Source organism: Cyprinus carpio, chromosome B12 (assembly GCF_018340385.1).
Source record: "Cyprinus carpio isolate SPL01 chromosome B12, ASM1834038v1, whole genome shotgun sequence".
NCBI lineage: Eukaryota > Metazoa > Chordata > Actinopteri > Cypriniformes > Cyprinidae > Cyprinus > Cyprinus carpio.
In genome coordinates, this window is record NC_056608.1 from 26,411,902 (window position 1) to 26,437,327 (window position 25,426).

General features: G+C 34.4%; 2 pseudogenes; one reads left to right on the top strand and one right to left on the bottom strand.

The window, feature by feature from the left end:
* Positions 1-269: 269 nt before the first annotated feature.
* Positions 270-11,571, bottom strand: LOC109061453 (annotated as a pseudogene).
* A 940-nt stretch (positions 11,572-12,511) lies between these two features.
* Positions 12,512-22,085, top strand: LOC109061470 (annotated as a pseudogene).
* Positions 22,086-25,426: the final 3,341 nt, after the last annotated feature.

Sequence of the window (25,426 nt, forward strand, 5' to 3'; positions counted from 1 at the left end):
ATCCATGTCCCTTAAAGTTGTTTTATGGAGCGGCAGATTTTGCAGACTTTCCCCTTTTGCGTTCCACATAAAAAACCACAGGGGCATCTGTGTTAGAAATGACATGATTGAGTAAAACCAGTGACAGAATGATGAGGTCAGTCCGTTGTGTTTCCGTGTTGCGGCTCATGATCCTCCACGCACATCCTCCCAGTCATGCATTTAGTTTTATCCTGAACTCATCCGACAGCCGAGGCTGCTTTTGTTGTCATCGGATCAGGATAAAGCTCTCATCTGGAGGGGAGCTGAGAGGAAGCGGTTCCGGCGTTCTGCTCGGTGAACGCCGTGGATATCTCCAGGTCTCCTTGTGAGACTCCCCCCCCCCCCCCCACCCCCCCCCCCGTCAGGCGTTATCTTTGTGTATACTTGTGATGTCGTTGTGGAGACGTTTGAGGTGTTTGGAGAAGTGCACGCTGTGTTCTTGCTGCGGCTGGGCACACGGGACGCCGCAGGTACACCGAAACAGTGTGCCACAGCGTTCCTTCTTGAAGTCTCTGCGGTGTCCATGAAGGCGTAGACGATGGGGTTGTTGAAAGGATTTTGGAGAAGCCGATGGCCTGCACCGCCAAGGCTGATGATCATTTCACCGTGGACCTACGTCGTGAGTTTCTTCTCCAAGCTCGTCTGTAATCAATTACAGCAAGATTTGACGACGATTAGATTCTGTTGATCAGGTTTAGTTTAAAACTGAGAGTTGCCGGTCCCTTAGATTCTGATTGGCTGATCTACGTTCTTGTTACGTTTGTGTGTTCTTGTGCAACCACAACTTTTCTGAGGAACTATATTGTTTGGTGCGAAGAATACTGTTTTTATTATATCAGTGCACTTTATTTGCGCTTTTTATTAAGAGTGCTGTTTGTGCTCGGACAGCGAGAGGAAGTTCAGAGCAAGCAGAAGTGTCTGACTCCGTGGGTTTAATCTAATGATTAATCATCATGTGATTGTGTGTTCAGCCTCGAATCAGGAGGCCCGGACTGTTACTGAGACAGGATACTGTTTAATTACAGCAGCTGTTCGGGATAATGTGCTTGTGTGGCAGGATTTCAGCTCATTCACCCCGAGCTGCTGTGATTTCTGTTCAAGCCTTGTATCCTAACACATCATGTGGACGCCAGTTACAGGAGTAAATACTGCATTACACACTTACTGTACTCTCCTCGAACAGCATGTATTGCACGATATGAAACGGAGCCCAGCAGACGGTGAACAGCAGGACGATGGTGATCATCATTTTGACGGCACGTTTCTTCTTCCTGTTTCAACAACAGCAAAATACTGCTGTGAAGGTATGCTTCATTTGAGAAAAAAAATCATGTATACGATGCAGTTTGCTTATGTCGTCTGAATTTAATATTTACTTGCAGCCTTTTTATGTAATGCATTAGTATTTGGAAAGTCTTAATTATGCATTGAATGATCTCATGAAAAACTGCATTTATAATACTCATCTATTCACTGTTACACCTTTAAACAGTATAATGCATTAAAACTTGACAACCAATTTCAGATGCAACAAAAAAATCTGCAAATATAATGCACAGTGTAATTAAATTAAATAAATTTGTTAATTAATAATTACTCTTAACAATATATATATATATATATATATATATATATATATATATATATATATATATATATATATATAATTTTTATTTATTTATTTATTTTTTACTATTGTTCATATATATATATATATATATATATATATATATATATATATATATATATATATATATATATATATATATATATATATATATATAAATTGGGTTAAATTGTGCAGCGCTACAAACAAGCATATATATATTTTGTAACCTCAATTGCAATTTTATATCAGAATATTTACATTGTTTTTTTTTCTAATCCAAGGAATCTCCAAATATTATAATGCATTTTAACTTAAGTTTGTTCAGCTTGTTTGATTATTATTTTAATTTAGTTTGAGCTATTTAGTCTATTTATGAAACAATACTGCATTTAACATACATTGTGACTAATGCATTTTACATAATGGCTTCAGAAGTAATTTTATTCCATATTATTCAGCAAATAAGCCTGATTTTGACCGACAGAGTTTGAATGTATGGAAACATGTAATGTTGTTGGGTAAAATGTGAAAAGAGTCAGAAAGATAAATGAAAGCCATACTGAAGGTGAAGAAAGTTATTTGCGTTTTATTTACCCGTTTGATTTGGAAATGAAAACAGTAAAATGTGAAAACTGAAAAACCAGCAGGTTTGTTTGTTTGGCCACTAGCCTGGAGATTTTGTTGATCTCTCTGTGGTTCATGGTGTTGAGGACGGAAGAGTCTCCCACTCGTTTCCGGATCCAGAGCTCGACTTGCCGATGCGGCTGTAGAGGAAGAGCATGGCGGCCAGCGGCAGCAGGAACAGCGCCACCATGATGAAGGTGGTGTAAACCTGACGGTGCAGCAGCGAATGCCAGCGCTCCTGACAGCACACGTGATGATGATCGTACAGGAAGTCGTACTTCACCTGAGGAACACAGATAAGAGAGGAAACCTAATTGGTATTCACATGAAGCATGCACGAGTTTAAAGGTGCTGTTAGCTATTTCTTTTAGAGTTGCATGCATAAAATGTTCTGTTCAGGAACTGCTGAAATGTGTGCCTTCTAAATGAAGTCAAGCCATGCTCTCTAACTGTCAAGCTTTGTAGATGTTTAGGTATTTTTCAAGAAACTAAGTGTTGGAAGAAAGAGTTTGGTGGAAGTTGCAAAAAGATTGATTATAGCACCTTTAATGTGATTGCAAACCACGTTTGAAGCAAAACTTCACCCCAGGTTATTTAAGATCAGGGTGAGTTTGTTTCTTCATCAGGTTTGTAGAAATGTAGCATTGCATCAGTGTCTCAGCAATGGATGCTCTGCAGTGAATCTTTTTCATGTCAAAGCAATTAACCTTGCGCTTTTATTAAATACAACCTGGTAACTGTGATTGTAATTAAACACTTAATCTGGCTGTTCTCAGTTTATTTTGTGATGTCACTCGCCTCGAGCTGTTGCACGAACAGCATCGGTGATCCGACCATGACAGCAGCGATCCACACCAGCCCTGCAGAGATGTATAGAAATAAATCAGATGATTACTGGGTTCTGTCCCATGAGCCCACGCTGTTAATGATGATCAGGAATGCAGCGTTGCGTATACATGAACCTATCAGAGGGCATCCAGACAAAAGCTCTCAGGTGAACACTTCATATTTACACGTGCAAATGAGCTAATGCTTTCACTGCATTGAGCACTACATGCTGTTACATGCTGTGAGCTGAGGTCATGCATTAATGCTATTAATCATCTTTAAGTCATCAGTGTGCATTATAACAACTTAAATGAATAAAAAAATATTTAATAGTAAATACACACGATTCTGCAATTATTTCCAATAATCAGAAAATTGCACCAAAAGAACTAATTTGTGTCTGCTCACAAATGATGTAAGTAGTCTCCACTTGCTCTATGGAGCGTAATATTTATTGTAATATTCATTCATATATTAGTGGTGTCAAATGAATAATCACAATTAATTACATCCAAAATAAAAGATTTTGTTTACATAATATATGTATGTGTACTGTGTATATTTATTATGTATATATAAATACACACACAGGCATGTATATATTTCAGAAGAATATGTTTTGTTTATATATTAAACATATTTATTTATAATATAAATTATATGAATATTAATATAGACATGTAAATACATGCAAACATTTTTAAAATATATACTATATGTGTGTGTATTTTTATATAGATAATAAATATACACAGAATGCACACATTATGCAAACAAATATATATATATATATATATATATATATATATATATATATATATATATATATATTTAATTTGATTAGCAATGCTTCATAGGTATTATAATTCTTTTATCTTATTAAAATAGTTCAAAGTTTTGTACTTTTGTCTAATTTTTGTTTTGTTCTTATATATATTTATATACACACACACAGGCATGTATATATTTCAGAAGAATATGTTTTTATTTATATATTAAGCATTTATTTCTAATATAAACTAAATGAATATTAATATAGACATGTTTATACATGCAAACATTTTTTAAATATATACTGTATGTGTGTGTATTTATATATACATAATAAATATACACAGAATGCACACATATAATGCAAACAAATATATATATTTATATATATATATATATATATATATATATATATATATATATATATATATATATATATATATATATATATATATATATATTTAATTTGATTAGCAATGCTTCATAGGTATTATAATTCTTTATCTTATTAAAATAGTTCAAAGTTTTTGTACTTTTGTCAAATTTTTTGTTGTGGCTGATTTCACAGCTGCTTGTTTTTTCTTCTTCTTTTATATATATATATATATATATAGGCTTTTAATACTTTAACAAAGACTTAAAAAAAATCCTCTGGAATTAAGGCCACTGAGAAAGTGGTCAGAAACTGTTGTAATATATAAAGAATATTTCAAACACTTTGAAATATGTGGACTTTTGATATATAATTTAAGAAATTTCTCTATATCAGTCCACAGGCCTCCAAATGAAGACCTTTAGAGATCACACCATTCTGAGGATTAAATGACATGTTCTCCATCCTTTAGTAATCTCGATACGCTGCAGTGCATGATGGGAGTTACTTTAGACGCATCACCAGGAGCTTCAGAGACATTTGCTCACTTACGCAAACCGAGCTGCCTTCTGAAATGACATGTGAAAACTAAAAGGAATTTGTGATGTCAATCTGAATAGAAAGTTAATACATTTGAATGAAACTTTCTTCTTTTCTTAAGAATAACCAGTGAATCGTGCACAGTAACACCAGGAGCGTCACATCTGATTTCACGTTGAATAATGGCGTGTGTGCGTTTGACCTCACCTAGCATCCTGTAAGCTCGTTTGGGCGTGCACTGCCTCTTCATTTTGAGCGGATAGACGATGCCCTGGTATCTCTCCACAGCGATGCAGGTCATGGTGAGGATGCCGGTGACGATGGCTGTGGTCTGTACGAAAGGAACGGTCTTACATACTAGAACCCCTGCATGTATAAACACACAAGATACACACGTGAAGCACACTTACAGTAGTTCTCAACTCATACTAGACACAGCTGATATTTAGAACACAGTTTAGTGAGAGTAATTTAATAAAATGAGCTCTTATTTCAAACAGTACTTACTCAGGATCCCTAAAGAAATTTAAAACAGAATATGTTTATCATGAATGCTGTAAATCGGTCAAGTGCACTCACGTATTTTATTAAATTTTATAATATTTTTAGTTTTTGTATTTTCCGTTTGATTTTAGTTAAAGTTTCAGTAATTCTGTTGTGTGCTTTTGTCTTTTTTTAATTATTGTATTATTTATCTATATAGTTTTTATATTTTAAAGTTGTAGTTATTTTAATACTTTAAGTTGCTGAAATAGGATTTGTTTATATATATATATTTTTAGTATTGGCTGATGCTACTAATCACATACAGCTATCAACTGATGTCAGCTAAATAGCTATATATAGCTATATATATCAGGTATATATATATATAATATACCTATTTCAAATATATATAAAAAATACCACCTACAAATGAGAGCAATGGAAGCAATCAAAATCAACAAAAGAGCAATGATATGCAAGTGCTATAACAAGTCTCAGTTACCTCAACACAGTTAAGTTATATAATAAATAAAAAGAAAACAGATAGAATAGAAAAAGACTAGAACAAGCTAGCATTAGAGGTCTTTTTTTTGCTTTTTTGTTAATTGTATAATAAATAAAAAGAAAACAAATAGGTAGAATACAAAAAGAATAGAGAAATTAATGTTTTTTTAAAAGAAAACAGGCAGTTAGTAAATGAAAAACAATGTCTAAAAGGAGCAAGTAGGGAAAAGTTTAAAGAATAGAATTAGAATAGAGAGTGCTAGAGTTAGAGGGTCAAATAAAGATGGAAGAGATGTGTTTTAAGCCGATTCTTGAAGATTGCTTGAAGAAGCTGCTGGGATTGAGTTGAGCAGGTCATTCCACCAGGAGGGAACATTTAATGTAGAAGTCCATGGAAGTGATTTTGTGCCTCACTGGGATGAACAATAATGCGATGTTCACTTGTAGAATGCAAGCTTCTAGAGGCACATGTTGCGACTCAGAAACCTCACCTCTCCAAGATACTTTGAAGGATCTATCTGAGAGATAAGACTCAAACCACTGGAGTGCGGTTCCTGAGATGCTTTTTGTTAATAGTGTTGACAGGAAGATCTGGTGGTTAACTGTGACAAAAGCAGCGGACAGATCCAGCAAGATAAGTATTGAAGATTTAGAAGCCGCTCTTCCCAGTCTTAGGGCTTCAACAACTGAGAGCAAGGCAGTCTCGGTCGAATGTCCAGTTCTGAAGCCAGACTGGTTGCTGTCCAGGAGGTTGTTTAAGAGACTTGGTCGAACACAAATAGTTCAAGTGTTTTGCAATGAGAGGAAGAAAGCCGGTCTGTATGGGTTTCTTAGTAGTGGGTTATTAGCCTGTTTAAAGCTGGAAAAAAACACCAGTGTGAAGGGATGTGTTAAAGGAATCAGAACGTGTGTGACAACTGCAGGAGAAATGGTTGAAGGAGATGAAGATGGAATAGATCAAAGCGACACGTAGTAGTAGTGCGTGATTGTGCTTTGTAGTTAACGTGTTTTTTTTTGGCTTTGATGAACATAACGTCATATATCATTTGCAATTGCAGCATGACCAGCCAATCAAAGTTGCTTAACCGCAGAAGAGCATTTGTCACGGGAAGGAGAGCAGCAACGAAAAACCCTGAATTATTGAGATTAAAGGTGCGTCCCGCTGAACATTGTGCTCCATTCCGTCCGTTGACACGTACACTAATACAGGAGAGCAGAAACTCCAAGCACACTGTGAAGAATGTTAGTTCTAGGTTTGAGGACCCTCTGAACTACACTGCAAGAATAACATATTTCAGACTGCCATAATTTCTGCTTTATGGTAAATTTGCCTGCTTAAAACCGTGCCATCTGCATCAGGTCAGTAGATTCACATGAGCCTGCAACAGTCTGCACTCTCATTGGTTGTCACCAAGACATGAAGACAAACCTTTCCCAAAGCGTGCTATCCGCTTCACACCAGTAACAACGAATGTGTCCCATACAGGTGTGCATGTTAATGACTTCTTCTGTAATATTAAACAGTGTTTACATTTTAAAATTCCCATGTTTAAATGCAGTGATAAATAGAAAGATGAGAGAAATCAAAAATGTTTAATGGTTTTAACACCCGCTCCACACTAATCCTACATTAGATTCAGACCTGAAGCATCTCTTTTACTAAAGCCAACAGGAAAACAATTGAGATGCTGGCCGATTGTTGATACCATGAGTTTTAAAACATAACTGTGCTACTGATTTATTTGCCATATTGGTAAATTCATGGGATGTTGTGCATTATTTATACCAAGGTAAACGGTGCGATCTGCACAGGCAACAAAAATAGCAACTATAATAGTAATAATCATGATACTTGTGGGGTGGTGGCATATAGGAGTATATGAGTGAGGGGTGTGTGTGGGGGTAAGGTAAAGGGTGAGGGGAAATGTAAATGAATCAACCTAAAAGTTGAAAAGAAAATACATAATATAAAAACATAGTAAATGTAAAGCATGGGAAGTGCAAGGTATTAAATTGTCACGTTTTAAATTATTTAAAGAATTTATGAAAATGTGTTCCAGTGGAAATAACCTTTTTACTAGGATATATAAATGCTCTTTACAATTTAGAAAGGAGGTTTTTTATAAACACTGCTAATTATTCCATGTAGCCTCTTAATTAATACGATTGCATCATAAAACACAATGATAGGTTTTGATAAATCAGGACAATGTTCTCAGAAGCAAGGAAAAACATTGACGTGCTTCTGAAATGTGCATGTTAAAATATGACATACGAAATGTTTTAGGTTTCACGTGTAATAAAATGACCGTTTGGGATTTTATGGTGCAAATCACAATCAACATCTGTATATTGCATGGAAGTAAAATGGGTTTTTAGAATTGCGCGGTCCTCATCCAAAGTTCCTGCAGATTTTACAATGTTGTCCTTCTAATTAATATGAGCTCATAAAAACTATTACATGTAAGGTGGAACGCAATGTTTGAATAGTTTTTTGAGGTGATAGAATGCTGTAGCATGTCCAACTGCTGACGCACCGCAGACCTCGTCTGTCCTGTCCACTACCCATCTGTCCTTTTGTTATGTAACCGACTTAATTAAAGAGAATCCTTACCTCCCAGCCACTCAGCCGAGATGGTTTCTGCCAGCAGCGTGAAACGGATTTCAGAAGAAGGGGTGATGAGCAGGTCGCTGAACGCCATGAGAACAGAGTGAAGATGTTGGGTAGGCGGTGAGCATCGCGGCGCTTACGCAGCACCATATCAAACACCAGTCTGTTCAAGACCAGCGCCAGCGCGAATATAATTCCCTACATCCCGCCAGAACGTGGTTTTGCTCCGTCCTGGAGTTTTCTTGGATTGCGGAGACAGCATAGGCTGGATGTTGTAGGGTGTGGATGACTTCCTGACGCGAGAGGTTGTAGTACTGCAGGACTTTCGTGGAGAAACCTCCGGGGATCAGTGAGTCTTTCGCGTGGCCGTCATCTCTGAAGAAGAACGACATGTCCAAGTACAGCTTTTACTGAGAACGTATGAAAGGGAAAACGGATAGAAAGCCAGTTGATACCGCTTGAGGGTGTCGTTAACTGCGGATGTTCCACAATAGCGTCCTGTGGGGAGCGCCAGCGCGCGCCGCTATTATGGTGGCACTATATCTCTCAATAGACTACTTTTTTTGTTCTCTTTTTTTTTTTGTGCCAACCTTTTAATGTTGCTTCACGGAGGTTTGTGTTTTCTTGCTATTGAATTATCCATTACGACAAGTAACCATGATTTTACCTATAAATAAGACAGATAAAAACCAAACTTCTGGCTTTGCGCACAATAACCCTATTTTAAACGAGGGTACAAAACAAACTCTTTAAAATAACGTGCGTTAAAAGTTCTTTCTGTCAAGCGATGCCATAAGAAGACCCAGTTTTGGTGTTCCACAAAAAACCTTGTCAGCCACAGAAGCATCCTCTTTCCTTACCCTTTTTACTGAATCTGAAGAACTTCTATTCCGCCACTAACGACAGGCTTTTGTGAAACAGCCAGGGTCGTTCAGATGTTTTATGGAACCATTTATACAAAAGAGTTCTTTATCTTGCATCCAACGAAAGCACCTTTTATATAAAGAGTGTGTTTTCTTTTGTCACAACTTGTGGTTGTACAAATGGAAATCAATACGCAAAAACACAAAAACAAAAAAAAAAAAAAAACCTTGTTACCCCCCTTATTACTCACTCTCAAAACCATGGTTAATTATTCGTAAGGATGTTTTCTAAATTATTTATGCCATTTCGCGTTTTATGCGAATATCCGTGCTGTTACACCCCCGTGTTGAAAAAAGTATCATAGTTAACTAACTAAATACCTAAATTACAATTTTATATTACTACCCAACCTACGTTTACACTTTATTTAAAGGTGTCCCTTGTTACAGTGTAATTATTACATTTACGTACGCACACCTATTACCATACTAACATGTACATTACTTACTCTATAGTTCAGCGCGCGCTTGGTTTACCGGTACTAACCTGCATGTAATTGTGATCCTCACTTACTCTGTTTTATTAATAATAGTAACACACAGTGCAATCCCCGATACGTCGTCAAGGACACCCTTAAACTACAGTGTTACCCAAACTAAATGTAACTTTGTCATCAGTTACAGGTACTGAGAACAATTGCTAGAGAGACGTTTTCTCTATGGAACACTGTGACGATAGACAACCACACGCGCGGTAACATCTGATTGTTTATTTTGTTTTTTTTCTTTTTTTTTTTTTACAAACAAATCCAGATTAAATTTATTTCTTCCTTCTTTCATGAATATGCAGTGACTGCTCTAAAATACGAACAAAACCCAGTTTTTTCAGGACACAATGATTATGCAATAGCTGTTTATATATTTCCTTATGTTGATGTGTTATGTCTATGCTTTTATTTTTTTTAAGATGACCTTTTTTATCTCAAGCCTGTTTGAGGCCCATGTTTTTGCCCCCCATATAGCTTGAGGCAAAGATTTGATGTCAAAAACTGTTTTAGCACGACTAAACTAAATCTGCATTTTACCTGCGCATGATCTCAAAGTAGTTCTGGGTTTTTTGGTTGCTGTGCTTTAAAATTCAACGATTATACTCTTAATTCAAGGTGATTGAAGGATTTCGCGAAATGACCTTAACTCAGTGGTGAATACTAATGTTCCGGTAGTACATGTTACAATTATTAATAGTTTGGGCAAAGCATTATAAATTTCAAAACACGTAAGCAAAAAAGTAAAGTTTGCCCTTGCACAACCTAAGGCTTGAGGAGTACATGGGGCAAAATTGCTCAGAGCAGATCAATTTTTAAACAGTGTTATACTCAGCATAACGGTTTAAAATTTCTTATAATTCTAGCCTAAAGTCTTAATAAAGTCATGGTACATTAATTCTTTCATGCGCTGCAGAAAAACCAGTATTTTAGTTTTTTCATTAAAATCAAGCTCCTTGAGGATGCAAAAGAATATATTAAAGTCTTGTTTGGTCACGAGATAATTGAAAAAAAAAAATTTTTTTTTTTTTATTTGTTTGTTTGGAGTTTATGCTTAAAACCAATAACCAATCACTGTCATGGGAATGAATTTTTTTTTTTTTTTTTTCTGTGAATGAAGTTTGATTTTTCTTGAGCCCATTGGCAGATATTTGTCTTTTTTTTTTATTTTTTTTGGTATCACAACAAACTTCATTTTTGCAAAAAAAACAAAAAAGGTCAATTTCTCTCTTTTTTTTTTTTTTTCAAGTAATGTATTCGTTAGTTAGTCCTAGCGATTGGATAATAAACACGCTTTTTCGTCACAGTATATATTCTCGTATTTGGTAGCAGCAACGCGATTATAGCATTAGAAAGCTGTGGTTTTTATGATGGTAATTAAAGATGTTAGATCTGGTGGAAATTTACATTTTCAAACTTTTAAGCCCTGCTAATAACCACTCATTGTTCCCTTTCCCCCCTAAACATGTTATACCAGTTAAATCAATAACCGGAACATTAGGGGAACAGTCGTTGTGTGGTTGTCTAATTCCAGGCTGGGGTGAATCAAGGAATAATGGAATCCAGCGGATTTGAAAGCTATTTTGAATCTTCCCGACCGTGTTGTGGGCATGGGTGGCCACTGGTTGTGTTCATTTTAATCATTTGTTTGAATAATAGTTTTATCTAATTGTTTTTAATGGGAAATGTGGCTTTGTTTCTTGCTACAGAAAGTAATTTCCCACTTACCAAATAATCTGTGCATCCTGGTCTGCGATCGGCCCAACTTCAATCACAGAGGAGTGGTAACTAGTCATTATAGTGTGTTTCTTCTTCTGGCTGTATGCATATGGTGATGAGATTTCAGATAACAAACAATGCCCGTGGTTTTAGAAAATTACAGCTTAGTGCGCATGAGTCCACGTGCAGTAAGTGTAGCGGCACTGTGACGCTGCATTGCACATTGGTTAGTTTAAGAGTAATGACCCTGATTGATTCTTTTCCTGTGGTGATCATATATGTGTAATGTTACCCTCATCGCTTTCTCTGTTTTAGTTTGCCCGTTTGCAGAGACCCTAATTACTGCACACTGTTCAAATAAAGCAAGAAGAAAACAATACAACCACCACCGAGGAGGAGGAGATCTTATCATGTGAACAACTGGTGGTATAGTTAGGAGTTCTGTTTATAGGATCATGTTTCTCAAAAAAAAATGTCATAAAAGTGTCAGCCGGCAAAGGGGGGGGGGAATGTTTTAGAACGGCCTCAAGCGCACACCACTAAAGGGTTAATTTTCGTTCACCAATTGACATCCCTCGCGAAGTGAACCGCTTCAAGGTGGCTTAAAAATATTACAAAATGTGTAGGGTGCAGTGTTTTATAAAATAATTGCAGTCCTCGCCTCTGCTGGAGCTTTATTCTGGCTTTGTTTCAGAGTCTACAGGCAACAACAGCAAACATCAGATAGGCAACACAGTGAAACCAGGTGAGCTGCATATTTCAAGGATTTTCCCTACTAAAAAAATTCACCCTACCCTGTAAAAAAAAAAACTGACTATTGCATGAAGATTAAAAAAAAAAAAAAAAAAAAAAAAACACAAAAAAAAAAAACTTATTGAAACTAAATCTAAACAGGCTAAAATATGAGTTTTGAAAATTAGGGAATATGTCTTTAATCTCTGTGACTCTCCAGGTGAACAGGGACTGAGCATGAAATGCTTTTAATTTTTTCTGTCCAGAGGTTATGGAGAATTTCGGATGAGCAGGTGCATGAACTTCAGCCGACGCAGTGCTGTGCATCAGCCAGCTCTCTTGAGGCGCTGTGTGATACTCCGCGCACGAGCAGGACCTTCCACTAGAGGCAGTCTTCGCTTCGGGAGCCTCAGCAATCATTACTTCTTATCCAGACAGGGCAAAATCCTCATCCCTCACAGAGAGGTCAGACACAGGCAGGGGTGAGCCGCTCCAGATTCCAAGACCTGCGTCTTCAATGCATGTTCAAAAACACGCTCAGGTGCTTGCTTTGTGTCCATTTTAAGGAAGCATTTCGATTACAAAGTATTCATAACTCTGCTCTGGTCACGATCAAAGCACTTCTTTTAATTAGAATAACTTGATTCTTTACACAATGACAAGAAAATTAATAGGTTGCAGACTTTAGTTTATTACGCGTAATTATTTTTTTTTTTCAGTGGGGACTGATCATGCAGGAGGCTGGGGACAACTTCAAAATTGTGTAGTGTATTATAAATTTACAATATAGATGAATATGTCTTTACATCAAACTAAAGGCACATAGAAAGAAAACAGTGCATTTTGAATATAATATATAATAATAGTATTTATTCGGTTTCACCTTTGTGTGTGTGGTTACAAAAAAAAAAAAAAAATGGGTCAGCACTTTCAGATCTGGAAGACAAATGCATACAAGTCAGGGACATATTAATTAATAAATTCTGTCGTCATATTGATAGCTCCTTCTAGTTTAATAGTTTTAAAAAATTTCTAGTTTAGAGGTGTTTTCCATTTAAGGTGATTTTTGGGTGTCACAACTTATATATCAACTCAAATATATATCAACAACCCTATATCAAAAAAAAAAAAAAAAAAGTAATTTATTTTGCTGCCTGTAAAATATCTCAACATTCATGGAATCAAGATGTATTTAATTAAGAAGCTAAATTTTTTTTAAATTATTTTAAGGTATTAAGTTTTGTTTTCTGGATGAATGAATGAATGAATGAATGAATGAACAAACAGAGAAAACAAGCTGGTTTTTGACTCCTTTGGCAGACATTTTTTTTTCTTATTTTAAGCATAAACTCACTTAATTTTAATATATTTTAAAATATATTTTATATATAGATAAAATACTGAGAAAAAAATCACTTTTTGTGGTGTATAGATATACAGTATAATTTCTTTCATTTTAAGAACACCAGAAAAGAAGAAGAAAAAACTTTAGCATTTAATGCATGTGTGCATTATGCAAAATATGATAATTGTCAATCCCAGCATATTTTCTTCATTAGATGGAGCTGTCAGTCAGTAACTTCTTAATGTCAAATGCTAGATGTTGTCGTGTCACTGCATTAGTGACAGAAAGTGTTGAGACGAGTGATAAAGGTATATTTTGTGATTAAAAGCATGCAGTAGGTAAATGCCTGCAAGATTAAAATTCAGAACAAAACATTTATTTTTCATCCTTTATCCTGTTGTCACAGCACTGGAGACTCACTGCACAGTAAAATATGCCTGTAGCAGCAGGACTCCTGAATAGGAAAGCGTTTGTGAAGTTTTTAGGCTCTATTAGCATAATAAAGGCACCTGAATCTATCAAAAGCCCCGTAGCCCTTCACGAGGAAAGCGCCAGCATGTTTGTTTGTTCATCAAATGACTTTAATGAAGAGTTGCTGCATAAACACACAGTTTGTCCTCGCAAAACAAATGTGATTGATTTTACATACTTCAACAGCCTGACTGTGAGAAAGTGTGAATAAGCAGGTCTGTGTTTGAAATCCCACACAGGTCTGCCCACAAGTTACTAATTTAGATCGTATTCAATGACGATGGAGTGAAATCAAGCACGAACAGGCCTCGGTCTCCTTGGATATTCATGCGGCGCTCTGATAGCGTGTGAAGAGGTGTTGCTTTGGGCAACAGATGATTTATTTGCGATCGACAGCTGCGTCTCATCTCAGCATCTCAGACCTCGCAGATTCTCATCACCCGATGGTTTCTCTGATGACTTTCCAGCTACCATTGATTATTTTGCGTTTCTTTAGCAGTGTTCATAACTTGCTTTACTGTAATCATGTGAAGTGGATGGGCCACAGCAGGAGTCGAGTGCGTTTAATGCAGTTTTTTGATCAGGCAGTGCATGGAGTTCGTACCCCTGCTGAATCCTGGGAGACTTGAAAGTCTGATCACATTTCCAGCACAGATTTTCTAATGGTCTCCTCTTTCCGCAGGGTTGAATGGTTAGCCGGTTTGTACGGTAAATGATTGACCCTGGTATTGGCTTCACTCCGCTCTGCCCGCATCACTCATTTAAAAGTCCAAGTGTCTGGGAGCTGTTCGTGCTGTCTGCGTTTCTCAAGATCGGCTCGGATCGCTCTGGACCACGAGCAGGTACAGATAACGAACACTAACACAGAGACAGTTCACACAAAAATGATGTTTATTCACCCTGGCCAAACCCATATGGCTTTATTTCTTCAGGCAACACAAAAGGAGATGCAAGACTAGCTCAGAAAAGCACTTTCGTGTCATTTTATGTGCTGAACTTAAATTTAGGTTTTTAATGTTTCAGTTTTGGGGGTGGGAACACAATATTTGATACATTAAATCAGAATGAATGAATTTTTTTTTTTTTTTTAAGAGAGAGAGAAAAATATGCATGCAAATCTATTTTTTTCCTACTTCTATTTTTGTTTGTGTATATGCATATAATTTTTAATCCTGTAAAAAGTATAAAAAAAACCTCAGTTTGACTTTTAAAAAGTTTGAGAAAATATGCACATATAGAAAAAACAAAATTAAATAGAAAGTAATAAGTAAGAAATGGATGTGTATGTTTGTGGAGGTATAGTTATATATGCGCATAATGAATGTTTCAATGTTCTGAATTGTTTTATAGAGAATCACCAATGCAGGGTTTATTCTTTGTTTTGACATTTTTGAATATAAAACTGTGATAGAAGAAAGTATTTTCAGCATAAAAAAATAACATACATCACATTCAGTATCATGAGAAACATAAAATTCTTGCCAGGTTGTGTCCAAACCAAAGTGCTTTTTAAAGAAGGTCAGTCACTTGAATAAAGAACAGGCCAAATACCCAAAACAGCTTGTTGAGATTTAAGGCTTATTTTAGAATTAATGAATTTTTATATATGATATATATATATATATATATATATATACAACACACACACACACACACACACACAACACACACATATTTATTTATATATGTTTTAACAATGTTGCACAAGTTTCTAGCATGAATTGTAACATTGTAATCTTTTTTTTTTTGGTCAAGTTACAATGTTATAATTTTCATGCGGGAAACATTTTTTTTAATGGTTCAGTTACTAAATGGTTACTATATATATAAACTTAATTAACATTGTTGATCATCACCGTGTTTGAGATGGTTGTGTTGTGTTCAAGTTTAGGTGCATCTTTAAAAATACACTGGCTTCTAGTTTTAAGAGGCAAATATTACAATGCCCATATCATGTATTAGGCGTTGAAAATCAAACATGAAGGTGGAAGATTGTAGTTACTTGCATTGCTAAATGCTAATCTTCAATTACAATAAATAAATAAATTCAAAGGCAGATAAAAGGAATTTAAGTAGTCAGAACTGAAACAGTAAATTTAGTTGCAGAGAATTAGTTCTTTTAAAAAATCAAGAGAAATAGGTTGCATTATTATTATTATTATTATTATTATTATTATAATATTTATATATTAGTTTTGTAAAGTTAGAAAAACTTTTTTTTTCTTGTTTTTTTTTTTAACTTGTATTTTTTTTTTTTTTTTTTTTTACTACCTACCAAGCCACATCTGACTATTTAGAAGATCTTTAAAAAAAAACTCCAGAAAATTTTCCTCCAATATATATATATATAGATAGATAGGTGTTTATTATTTCCCTTTTCAATATTCTCACTTCGGTTTCTTCTTCTTGTGCTCCTTCATCTCTCAGCACTGATTTCTGAAAGCTGGTGTGAGGAACTGAAGGATTTGGCCACTAAAGTCAGTCTTTCAGCGGCGGAAGAGACCCAGCTGGATAAGAGAGAGGTGCGTGACCTTTTACTTGCTGTAGGCATCACAAATGATGCATGAATAATGTTAAGAACCCGCATGAGCAGGAAAGCAGAGAAAGCAGCAGCTTCTGAAAGGATAGAATGACTATCAGCTGAGATGATAGAAATTCTCATCTTAAGAGTGAAGCAACTCGGGCTGTACCGCCCAGTAAAGCCCAGCGCTTTTATGATTCATCCACACACAAAGTTTAGAGCTTCACTTACACACCTAACATCAAACATTTGTTTTTAAGCCCCTCCCGCATTGCAAAACGCTGTTGAGCACAATCTGCTGAAAACAGACGGGCAAATTCAGATCCATTCCTCAGTGTACAGTAACCACAGTCAGATATTAACCAGGTTTTGGTGTTTGTAAAATGCAAAATAATTATTTTTAATATGTTGGGACTTTATACATTTTGCATTCTAGGCCAAGAATCTTTGTGCATTTTTTTTTATTTACTTCCCAAATGACTTGAAATCTTATCAGACCATTCACCAAAAAAAATAAAAAAAAATAAATAAAATAAAAAATAAAGTTGCCTATTGATTTCAGTTGTGTTTGAAACATCAGATTTCACGAAATGACTGTGTAGAAGGTCATGGGTGTGATTACTAGTGAATGCATGGACTGATAAAGAATGCATTTAATGCAATGCAATGCACAATGCACATTGATTCTCTGATTTGTTTGTTTATTTTTATGCACTGATTTTATATACACATTTTTAATTCTGTGATATTGATTTGAATATGATAAAACTGTATTTAAAACAAAGCAAGCAGAAATTAGGCCTACCGCACTCGCTTTTAAAAATAGAAATCATAATCAAATCAGCCAGACATTTAATTAAAAATTAAAGGCGTGATTTTACTGATTTTTGTTTTAGAGATGAGATTCTAATACCCACCTTTTTTAAAGGCCTATGACACATCATGTGAATTACGGGAGTAAAGTTTTTGTTAAACTGTAAAACAATTAGCAAAGCTTTTCTCTATGAATGCAATAATAAGCATTTTCAAAAACTGGGTACAATGAGCTGACATTGTTACTTACCCTTCAACCATCAAACGTTAAAAGGAAATGTAAAAGTGTAAACGCATTAACAAATTACTGCAGCAGACCATGAATAACCCTAAAAAGCTCAATTATTTCTGCAGAAGTATTATTATGGACATTTTAAATTAACCTCTTCATATTATGTTCCATTAACTGGAACGCTATATTTATCATTTTTTGTTATGTTATCATTTTTCAAAATTTCTGTCATTTTAACAGATAACAAATATAAAACATTCCACATTCCAGTAAACACACACTGTCCAAAAATTCCGTAAAAAAAAAAACAGCAGCTGTGGTTGCTAGAATTTTACCGTAAAAATATGGTAGCTACATTTGAGGTATTACGGTTTTAATTTACAGTTTAATTTACAATTTACAGTTAAATACCGTAATTTCATTAACTCATATAATGTTAATATACCAACCTACTGAAATCTTTTTTTCTATCTTTGTAATACACGGATAACCACCAAAAACAGGTAGTGATGAGAAAGTCACATGATGAGTCAAAGCCTATCATAAGCAGCTTGTTCTGCTTATATAGCATATATATAGCATGTTCTATCTATTAACATATATAGAAGGTGCACAGCATCATTCACACAAACACTAAACACCATCATGGTAACACACATGAAAATTAAATAATGCAATAAATATTAATTTAACAACATTAGATGTAACATACAACCCTAATGTACAAAATTGATAAGAAAAAAAAAACAAAGAAAAAAAGAGTTATTTCAACAAAAAAACATCAAATTTGAAATGTAATGCAGAGAATTCTAGGAATGCCAATTTACGGTTATTTACTTTAAATTATATGTTCTTTTTTACTTCCAAAAACCGTATACTACCGTAAAATTACATGTAATGTCCAATAAAGTTTTTTTCACTCTATATAGTAGGGGAATTTATTGTTAACCATTTAATAGGTTTTTACTGTAGCATTTATACAGTTTTTTTTTTACAGTTTGGGAAGAATAAACGAGATATCATATGTGCATTCTAGTTTATTATCCATGGGATATGTTGTCAATTAAATCAGGAAAGCAGAGCACAAATGCACAGTATATGCTGTCTTTTTAGTATTGTTAGAGCGCAATGTAAAGAAAAAATGAAAACAATGAGAAAAATAATGCAGCAGTGACAAGAGCTCTTTCATAGATATTCTTGTTATACCACGTCATTCTCCTTTTTTCGTTTGTTGTTTTGTTTATTCTGTAAAAGAGAGATATGAGTTATTTATTAAGTATTTATTTTTTTGATTTTATTTTTTTTGTTTTGTTTGTTTTTTTAGCATAACTTCCCCAAAGAGGAAGTGCCTCCCATAATTTTAAAATGCATTAGGCTCATTTGAAAAAAGGTGGATTGGTTCACATGCATCATGTGTAACATTTTGAACTGGATTAATGGACATATTATATTAGATGATGCAGAATGAATCATGCGTACATTATTGGAGAATACAGCCAATCTTTGTGTTTGTTTGTGAATAAACTCAAAGAAACTGACAGATGAGGAAGTTCCTCGCAGGAAGACGCAGTATTCGGCGCAGTCCGGCCGGATCATCCCTGCCTCGTCCTGGGGAGGGAAAGAAGCCGCAAGGAGCAGGACTTCACACAAACGAGCCCAGCGATGGCAGAACACAAACCCTGGAGGGAGTGGAGCTCAAGGTAAAGACCTCAGCAATGACATTCTCACGCCACAGTTTGATAGTGAATGTGAGCTCCAGTGTTTAGTTAGTATGCAGTAGAAAGGAAATCTCGCTTTTTAATTACAATTGCTGCTCACATTTTGGTAAAAGCATCATCTGATTTTTACGATGTGGTGTTCAGGTCACGTCATACATGCAAAATACTAAATAGCATTAATTCACCTCTTGCAAAGTGTTTCAGAACAAATTAAGTGCATCATACTGAATGAATTTAAATAAAACACAAGCAGAAATACACAGCCGGTCCAAAGTTTTGAATAAGGTTTTTTAGACTTTTTTTTTTTTGAAAGAAGACTTTTCTGCTCACCAAGACTGAATTTATTTGATTAAAAATACAAGAAAAAGCACTTATTTTGTGAAATATTATTACTATTCAATCTAACTGTTTTCTGTGTGAATATATTGTAAAATTTAATTTATTCCTGTGATGCAAAGCTGAATTTTCAGCATCATTACTGCCATCAGGAATAAATTTAAATATAGTTTTAAAATGTATTCTGTTAGAAAACAGTTGTTTTAAAATATTACTGTTTTTACTGTATTTTTTGATTCAATAATTTAAGCCTTGGTGGGCAGAAGGGACATCTTTCTTAATTAATCAAATGTTTGACTAATAGAGTATGTTTGATATTTTTAGCGTACTCGAATTTTCTTTGTTAGTAATAAGCTGTGGACGTTTTCTTAGACTTATTTGATCAGACTGCCAAAACTTTATACATTTCTATACAAAACTGTAGTAAAAAGTGTATTTATTGCACTTGCTGAATTAAGCATGCAATATGTGGCGAATAAACGTAGCAAATTGAAACTGTACAAATACAATGAAATCTGCAATCTATACAATAATTAATTCAGAACACAGTGTGTCAGGATAGATCCTGAAGCTCTTCTTGTTTGCTCAATTTCAATTTAGGATATGATGAATATGAAAACGGGACACAGACTGCATGCCAAAGACATTTAATAAGCAATTCAAATATTAAATTATGATTCCATAATTTCAATATTTGGTTAGCTGGTTTTATTCAGTCCTGTGGAAATGAGCTAAATAAAAATTAATGAAATACTAACACAAAAGACATAAATGCAACAAAGTGACTGAAACGTTGTATAATCATATCTCAACGCTACTAAATGAGCTGTTTTTCTCAGGTGCTGGAGCTTTTGTGTCAGATCCTGCAGACTGTTTCTCTCTCGATGGTTCAGCAGTGGCTTCTGTTGGCGAGTGACAGAGGTGAACCATTTCCCTTTGATCTAATTGATTGATTTATTAGCAATTAACCAAACAGCTGACACATGGTGAATGTTCTGCTTTGAAGAGCATTTAAAGATCTTCATGCTACTATCCTAAAGTGACAAAATGATGTTTTTGCTGATGAAATGTAAAATGCACAATATCTTTTTTCCCCAGAAGATAGTCTGAAAGTGAAGATTACTTCTAAAGGCTACAAAGTTTGGTGTTTCTCTTGTGTGAAATCTATTGTTCTAATGCAGTGTACAAACACTGTAGATATTCAGGAGAGGCATGAAATTATTAAGAACCTGAGAAAAGGGAAATAATAATGTATTAAAAACACTGTCATAAAAGTAAATTGCTCAGAATATTTTAGCTTTAATAAAAAAAAAATCTTTGTTAAATTTAAAATGCTTGAGATGCTTATGCAAACATAAAATGCGATTGCTGTTAATATTTTAACTGTTATTTCATTGCAATTATGTAATCAAGCACCTTCATGTGTTTGCAAGATATAAACTGAGAATTGCAAAATGTAAACTCAGAATTGCGAGATATAAACTCAGATTCGCAAGATTTAAAAATTTAGTATTGCGAAATATAAATTCAGATTAGCAAAATATAAACTCAGAATTGTGTGATATAAAATCAGAATTGCAAAATATAAAATTGATTGTGAGATATAAAATCAGAATTGCAAAATATAAACTCAGAATTGCGAGATGTCTGTATTGCGTAATATAAAGTCAGATTTGGAAGATCAGAATTGCGAGGATTAAAGTCAGAATTCTGTTTAGATCTCGGAATTCTGATTTTTTTCCCCCCTCAGAATTAAAGGAAAAATGTCAGAATTGTGAGATTAAAAAGGCACAATTACATATGGTTTTATCCTGTGATGAAAACAAGCATGCATAGTTCTGTGTGTTTAATTTGTCATGAGTAAAAACTGTTTTGTTTGCGCTTTGCCTCAATTTATTCAAGTTACTCACGAGATCATCTCTTAAAATAATTGTGCATAATAATGCAGTACAAACACAGCAGGCCAGCTCAAAGGGTCCCATTAGTTTCCCTCATGAAAACATCTGTGAGTTTAACACCTGGACTCGGGCCGCTGGTGTCCTGAAGATGGATGTGCTAATGAAGGCTCATTAGATGTGTTTGTGCTCTCAGAGAAAGAGCTGGTTCAGGGGTTACTCCAGCAGGCCATGACCGACTCCAGCTCTCTGACCCAGCAGACGTCTGGATCTGAACTTCTACCTTTGTCGTCTGAAGATCTGCCTGATCACGTGTTCCTCAGTTCATCTGTCAGCCAGAGGAAGAGCATGTGCGTGTTTCCAGCAGGGTTTTATTGGAGCTGTCTTAGACAGAATACTGTAGAATACTGTTCCTATCTATTTATGCAGTGTACTAATTACTCTCTCTAAAAAGTATTGCATTACTTATTACTAATTACTTTCTAAATCACATATCAGCCTCAGCCAGTTCAACGGTACAAGGATAGACATTAAATGCTTTTTTAATTCTTTCAAATAAATAATTACGGAAGTTCTAAGCGGCCATCCATTATAATTTTTTTCCTTTTTGTTTTCTCGTTATAACGACTTAATTTTCTCGTTATCTCGACATAACGAAAGTCGTTTTCTCGTTATAAACGACTTAATTTTCTCGTTATCTCGACATAACGAAAGTTTGTTTTCTCGTTATAACGACATGAAAGTTTTACTGTTGCTAGTAACGGAACTCAACTTTGACAGGCATTCTGATGGACAGCCCACGCAGGCGCTCTTACTGTAGCCTATATTTCAGCAAATTTTGCTTCGCCTAGGTAATAATAACGTCTACACAATACTGTATAAATAAAGGCTGATCAATCACTGTTGATTTTTTCCAGAGACAGTACAACGAACGTTTTGTTTTTGTAATTAACATGTTTAAATGGCAACACCGCGCCATTAGAGCGGCTTGGATAAAACTCACTTTTAATTTTCCCTTTATATGAAATAAAAATTATATATAATTTGTAATTTGTAGTAGTCATTATGTGGCAGGATATCATGTGTGTTATAAGCTTCTGGTTGAAAAGAGCGTTCATGTGTACGTGTAATGTATGTGTGTGTGCAGAAAAAAAAAACATTACAACATTACAGAACAAAACTGGATTAAATTAGCCTATGGTTTTTTTACATATACAATCACATTTCTCATCAATATGGTTAACAATAAAGATTAGTAATAAGGAAAAAAGAAGCACATCAGCCTACATCGTTTAAATCCCGTCCTACTGTAGATAAACAGGACATCTCCGCTTATTAACTACCTAATCATTAATTAAAATTAAATTTAAATTAATCATAAGCCTAAAAGAAGCACAATATAATATATTAATTGGTGCAAACAGAATACAGTGATGTCAAACTTGGTTTTGATAAGCATTGATGAAAACAAAATGCGTTGGTGTGAAACTCATGGCAATCTAGCAGGAACTTAATACACAAAATATTCATATGATTCAAGCATTTAACATTATGAATTAATTAAATGTCAGTAATAAACAAGACTGCACAAATTATAGCGATCACGAGGAAGGTCCGCGTACAGTAAAGTGGATAGTAGACAAAACACCCATCAGTTATATTCAGGTCTATAGTGCCACTTGCTGGAGCAGTTTTGTAAATTCTTTAGAGAAAATTAAGTCGTTATAACGAGAAAACGAACTTCGTTTATGTCGAGATAACGAGAAAATTAAGTCGTTATAACGAGAAAACGAACTTCGTTATGTCGAGATAACGAGAAAAAAATTAAGTCGTTTATAACGAGAAAACGAACTTCGTTTTGTCGAGATAACGAGAAAATTAAGTCGTTATAACGAGAAAACAAAAAGAAAAAAAATTATAATGCATGGCCGCTTAGAACTTCCGTAAATAATATAAAATTGCATAAATTATTCTTAAACTGAAAACTTAAAAAAAAAAAGTATTTAAAGGAGAAAGTTACAGTTAAAACATTCGTTTTAGCATTAGGTGTTAATTTTTGATGTTAAAAATCCTTTATAGTTTTATGTAGAATTGTTCTATAATCTATACAGTATTCAGTGCAATTAGATCAAGAGTAACTGTAATTAAAATATGGAATGATTAAGGGTAATCCCTTATATTACGTTTTCAAGGTAAAGGAATTCAATTATAGAAATATATTACACTCAACATTGCTATTAACTAACAAGAAACTTTGATTAACAAATAAGCTAATTAGTATTAATAAATTCATAAATTATCTAATACATACTATTTTTGTAAGAGAGAAAACGCTAAATATTTTCATATAGCAAATGGAAAATTAATTCTACCATGCAAAAAAAGTATTTTTTCCCTAGTATTTTTTTTCAATACAAATAGAATTTATCTATCTAGAAATTAAAATCAAAATTAAATAAGATTATGCTTAAAATAAGCAAAAATATCTCATTGTGGTCAGAAAAATAATCTTATGTTTGTTTGTTAGTTTTTTCTTTAACAGTCGAAATAGTTTTTTCTTGTTTTAAGCACTTTTTAGCTTAATTTTTATGTTTTTTTTTTTGTTTTTTTTTATTAAGTGATAATATGTGATGTTATTTGGATTTTTTTGTATATATCTTGTTCTAAGATTTTTTTTTTTTTTTTTTTTTGGGGGGGGGGGGGGGGGGGGGGGGGGGGGGGCAAGACAAAAATACTAAGCACATTTTTTGCAGTTTATAAAGTGGTAAGTAATGACCAACTAGTACCCTGATTTAAAAAATTGGCATTGGAACCATTTTCACTCGGAAATCATTAGCAAATTTTACAAATAATAGCAAAAAAAATATTATTATTATTATTAATAATAATTATTCTGAATAATATAAAAAATTGGCATAGGAACCATTTTCATTCAGAAATCGTTAGCAAATTTCACAAATAATAGCAAAAAATTTATATCATTAGTATTATTAATAATTATTTGGAATAGTATTCTAAAGTGAAAAGCATGATAACTCCCTGTAAAGCAGTCTTTTGTATTGTAAGTGTTTAAATAATTTTGTAGCGATTGTTTTTAGACAGTATTCCTTCTGAAGGACAATAACTAATAGTGAACGTGGTGCTGACTGATTCATTAATGATAGTTTGTTAGTTAATATTAATTATTACAATGTTAATACTGTGTTACTCATTTGTTCCCGTGTAGTTAGTAACAGTATTCTTACGTGTTACCCCTATCATCATATGGTTATATGACTATGATTATTAATGTTTCAAGACTTTATTATCTTTCTTTTGCACAGTTCACATCCCGAAGAGACATTACAGGACAAACCAGGTGAGGCTTCTGTGCTTGTGTCAGATGTATTGTGAACTGGAGCGTTATTAATACGCCGTTGTCATTCAGAGGATTGAGTTCATGACTCCACGTGGGCTGCTTTTGGCGGAGAAGATTAATGTTGCTCTCAGCTTTTATTAAAACACAATTTGGCTCTGTTTCAAACTCCAGTGAGTCTCCGTCTGCATCAAGGCTCCTCGTTCCTGGTTCTGTTTCAGTTCCTTTCAAATGTGCTTCAGCACCTGGCTAGGATTTTCAAGTGACTTTGATTAGTGGATTTAAGTGGAACTAGAGCTAAACGCTGTAGGAAAGTGACTCTTCAGGACTGAGATTGAGATACACTGTTCAAATAGACAGCTACACTCTTAAAAATAAAGGTTGCTTAAGCTTTACTATTCATTTAACCTTTCCATTGCACAAAACGTTCTTTACATTACATGCTTCTTTTAATGGTTCTTTTCTAGTGTTAGTTGTTGTTGGGAATGTTTGCTCCTCTGTAAGCGATTTACAA